The sequence below is a fragment of the Octopus bimaculoides genome, chromosome 4 (genome assembly GCF_046866305.1).
Source record: "Octopus bimaculoides isolate indiv1 chromosome 4, ASM4686630v1, whole genome shotgun sequence".
In the NCBI taxonomy this organism is placed as follows: Eukaryota; Metazoa; Mollusca; class Cephalopoda; order Octopoda; family Octopodidae; genus Octopus; species Octopus bimaculoides.
This window is the reverse complement of record NC_142931.1, coordinates 133,745,241-133,750,677: the sequence shown is the minus strand read 5'-3', so window position 1 is coordinate 133,750,677 and position 5,437 is coordinate 133,745,241.

The window sequence follows — 5,437 nt, the reverse complement described above, 5'->3', positions numbered from 1 at the left end:
TCTGATTTGTTACTGATTTTCTTTTAAAACATTAAAAAAAAAAAATTAGTCAAATCTTGTACAACAGACGTGATTAGAATGTCTTAAGAAAGAATTGCAAAACAGATTCTTCAAGCCGAGCCACACAGCAGGAGACCTAAGGGTAGACTAAGAACGTGATGGTTGGGTAAGACTTATAGTCTCAGTTAATCGCGCTTGGGATTCCAGCTGGAAAATCAAATGACGGTTGCTTCACATAGGACCTTATGGATGAAGTGCATGAGGACTATACTTCATCGATCTTAGGAATAGTGAGCGGAGAAGACAGACAGACAGACAGACAGACAGACAGACAGACAGACAGACAGACAGATAGATAGATAGATAGATAGATAGATAGATAGATAGATAGATAGATAGATGATCGGTTGGTCGGTCAGGGAATGAACGATAGTGACCATAGTTTGCGCTTCCTCTCCCTTCGACTAGCAAAACTAATGCGACTGATGGTTAATCTACACATCTGAATGGAAAACACGATCTGTATGAATGTGAAGTACGTGTGCGCTAGGAGGGCACAAAAGAATGAAACATGGCAAAACAGTTGTATGAACAATTGAAAAAATACAATTCAAGTATGTACAAAGAAAAAACGTTCAGCAAAGAAAGGTGTCCAATCAAATAGAACAAAGTATATATGTTCAATAGTACAGAAAAGGAGAAAATATGAATGCGGTGTTTTTAACAACATAAGTCTATTCTCCGGAATAGTCACTGGCGAGGCAAAGTTAAGAAATGTAATTAGTCTGAGACAATTTCTTCAGCCGATGAACCGATCTGCCAGAACGTGTCCTGTAAGGTGAAGAATGCGTTTGTGTAGATGGTTTTTTGGTGATTGGAGGTGGTGCTTGTGGGAATGAGGGTGGCAGTGTTTGTGGAATGATGGGTGTATTAGCAAGTGGCATAAATGTTTCGGAAAATACTTTTTTTACTCTGTCGATAGAGACAGTCTCTTTTTTTCCGTGAATGTCCACAGTGAACAGTTTCGGTGTGCTTCTAAGAACGCGATAGGGGCCAATGTAGGGAGGTGTGAGCGGTCCCTTGACGGCATCATTTCTTACAAACACCTGAGTCCAAGTAGAAATATCTGGAGGTACTGTAGAAGAAATAGACTGGTTGCGAGGAAGCATTGGTGGAAAGTCAGCAAAGAATGACCTGAGTCGCGTGACGTAAGATGTGAGGTTCGCATTCGGTAAGTCGACAGGCGTCAACATTTATTCAGGAAGTGCTAAGGTGGTGCCATACAGGGGCTCAGCGGAGGAGTAGCCTAAATCCTCCTTGACAGCTGAGCGGCACCTCAGCAAAACAATGGGGAGAAACTCGGACCAACGATGAGGATCAGGAGCCGCGCGAATAGCGGCTTTAAGCTGGCGGTGGAATCGTTCCACCATTCCGTTCGCGGCAGGATGGTAATTTGTGGTGTGGATGTGCTGAACGCCGAGCAATCTCGAAAGCTCACGGAACAGGCAGGCTTCAAATTGGCGTCCACGATCAGTAGTAATTGTAGAATGTACTCCGAAGCGAGATATCCATTCGAGATGAATGCTATAGCGACTGTTTCCGCAGAAATGTCCACAAGAGGAATGGCTTCAGACCATCTGGAGAATCGGTCGACGCAGGTCAATATATAAGTAAATCCGCAACTGACCGGCCGAGGACCAACCAGGTCGATGTGTATGTGACGGAACCTAGTGTCCCGTGGCTGGAAGTGCCCAAGAGGTGCTCTCACGTGACGATGCACCTTGGAACGCCGACCAAGCAGTAATAGACCGACGCATATTCGGCCAGAAAAAGCAGACCGAGATAAGCTTTACTGTGGCCGCAATGTCGGGGTGTGACAGTGAATGCAGTGCTTCAAAAACAGTACGACGGTGATGTTCAGGTACGAGGGGTATCGGTGATCCGGTAGAAACATTGCAGAGAATAGTTCCTTCAGAAAAACGCAGAAGCAGGTGTTCAAACTTGCAGCAGGAAAACTGTGGTGAAGAGACGTGTAGAGAGTCCATGGAGGGTTGGCCAGTAGCCATAGAAACCAAATCAATCGAAGCAGGAGTCAACAATGCACCTACAGGCAGGCGAGATAAGGCGTCGGCGGGGATGTTGTCAGTGCCAGCGATGTGGCGAATGTCACTAGTGAACTGTGATATGTAGTCCAAATGCCGTGTTTCTCTGGGCGAGTACCGGTCCGTTTTGGCAAAACAGCAAACGTTAACGGTTTGTAGTCGGTGAAAATCGTGAAATCTCTACCTTCGAGAAGGTGAGAGAAATACTTCAGCACTAGATAAATTGCTAAGAGTTCTTTACCAAACACACTGTATCTCAGTTCAGCATTTTTCAACTGGCGAGAAAAGAAGGTCAATGACTGGCTTCGGCTGTTGACAGATTGCTCTAAAACTGCGGCAATGGTGGATGATGGCGCATCGACAGTGAATGCCAATTTTGCAATAGGGATAGCGGGGAAGGGTGCTTGAGCAAGGTCAGATTTAAAAGCTTGGATGGCTGTAGGAGACAGCGTTATCGGGGAGTCTTTTTTCCGTTGATCTTTCAAGATCTTGGTCAAAGGAAGCAATTTTTCCGCACGTTTAGGAATGAAACGACGATAATAATTAATTAAATCAATAAAATTTCTGAGCTGTTTTAAGGAAACAGGCGTTTGATGGCTTCCACTTTAGAGGGAAGCGGACGAATACCGTTGGCGTCAATGAGATGCCCCAAGAATTCCAAGCTGGGAGAGCCGAATACACACTTAGTTGGATTGATCTTCACATCATAGGAACGTTGGCACTTGAACAGTGGGTTAAGTGTTAGAGGTGCTAAGACATAATTTGAAGGGTTTCAAACAATCATATCATCCCCAGGACCTATTTTTAAGTATGCTATTTACTTAGTGATCTCTGTTTATCCTGCTGTTAAGTTATGGAATATAAACAACGACACTGTATTTTTAAGAATGTCAATGTAAAAATAGACATAGAGACAGACATAACAAACCCTTGCGTACATATATCATAATCCTGGCAGAGATTAGAATGGTTGTCACAGTCAAAGCCATTTCTTATTGTTGAGGCACGTGGCTTAGTGGTTAGGATGTTGGATTCATAATCATAAGATTATGGTTTCAGTTCATGGACTAAGCGGTGCATTGTGTTCTTGAGCAAAACACTTCATTCAATTCACATTGTTCTAGTCTACTCAACCAGAATAAATAAATAATTCGGTGACAGACTGGTGGAATATATGTGATACGGAAACCGGCCCTATGGGTCTACATGACTCGGGGAGGATCGATGCCATTTCTTATTGGCTGCTATTCCCACTAGTGCTCAGACATGTAATTTGGCTTGGTTTCTCTGATAGGATGCTTTTTCTGTCAGTACAAAGTGTACTGGATCTATGTGGGATCAGCCTCACTGCTTGGCACCTTCGGCAAGTGTCTTCTACACTAGCCTCGGACCAACCAAAGCCTTGTGAGAGGGATTTGGTAGATGGAAACTGAAAAAAAGCTTGTATATTATATGTGTGTGTGTTTGTCCAACACCACCACAGTTTGACAACCGGTGTTGGTGTGGTTGCGTCCCCGTAACTTAGTGGTTTGGTAAAAGAAACCGATAGCATAAGTACCAGGCATAAAAAATAAGTACTAAGGTTGACTCATTTGACTAAAATTCCTCAAGACGGTGCCCCAGCATGGCCACAGTCTAAAGACTGAAACAAATACAAGATAACCTTACCCTATCTCTATTCATTTCCCAACCACTTTACAGTATGTTCCGGGTGCATTTTTCATAACACCAGTATTAGAGCAGTTCAATTATAGGACCAGCAGGGGAAAAAGGTGCCTCGTACACAATAAATGTAGAGAGGACTTAGTAACATAAGACGTCAAGATCAAGAAGAGAAACACCAGAGGAAGTAATGACAACAGGAAGGTGAGAAATAAATGGTTGTGAGGTGGAAGCAAGAGGCTAAGCTTCAAGATGACTTAGTAACCTAGGACTTGCACACTTACTCGAGTGATTGATTAAGGAAAAATAAGAGTTCAAACACATGAATATAGGTTTCTGAAGTTTCCATTTATCAATTTCTCTCACAAAAGAGACAGTGGAAAATGTGTCCATAGAACCACTGGCCCAGGAATGAAATTTGCTTAGGGGGTGTAAACCCAGGTCTGAAAATTTTTTACAAGGTCTTGTTTTTTTTTAAAATTTATTTATTTTTGTTCTTTGTAAAGAAACATAACCATGAGCTACTTTTTACAGGGCACTTTTTATTCAGTTTTCTAAACCTACAAAAAGTAAGTAGGGGGTGCAAATTTTGATTTTGCGTCCCACAAAAATTCTAAGGGATGCACTTGCACATCCTGTTCCCAGGCTCATGCAAATTGAACAGAGAAACATCTGCACCAATTTTTTGTGACAAATGTATAATCCTTACAAAACTACCCATCTCACATTAGTGGAAGAAATTGGACATTAGAATTCAATATAATACAAGATGTTAATCAATTCTATCTCCTGGAAGACAAAGTTCCACATCTACAAAGCATCAGTCTTCTCCATTCTCTTCTATAGAGCAGAAACATGGCTCCTCATGAAGACCCTGGCAAAAAGATTTCAACGTCTTAGATAGCAGAGCCCTGAAGACCATCAAGAACATCAAATGGCACCATCATGTTTCCAACTGCATGCACATACATATCAGCCCACAGCCTCCCACCTCATACCCATCCACCACACATGCTAGTCTGGACATGTCTTCCATCTCCTGCCAGATCATCTTATCAGGGCTCTACTCTTGTTCGATGCAGCAGCTGTGGGCTGGAGGAGACCTTGTGGCAGGCCTCGCACCAGATGGTTGGACATGATTAAGGAAGATCTCCAAAGGCTCAACATCATCTTGGAGGATGCAGAAAAGCTGGCATGGGACCGCCAGTGATGAAGAGCACTGGTGGACCTGGTCAGCTCTACGCATGTCACCTCTGAAACCACTAACCTGGGATGACTCCAGCCCCCTCGAGCAAGAGCATAAATGAGCAAGTAATCATCATCATCATCATCATCATCATCATTATCATTTAACGTCCGCTTTCCATGCTAGCATGGGTTGAACGATTTGACTGAGGACTGGTGAAACCAGATGGCTACATCAGGCTCCAATCTGATTTGGCAGAGTTTCTACAGCTGGATGCCCTTCCTAACGCCAACCACTCCGAGAGTGTGGTGGGGTGCTTTTACGTGCCACCGGCATGAAGGCCAGTCAGGCGGTACTGGCAACAAGTGCCATAATAGTGGGACCAAACTGAAGATGATGTCGGTGCCAAACAAACTTCTTTACCATGAGATCATGCTTGTGTCTTAAATCTAATAACATTGTTAAAGAATATAAATGAAATGTGAAT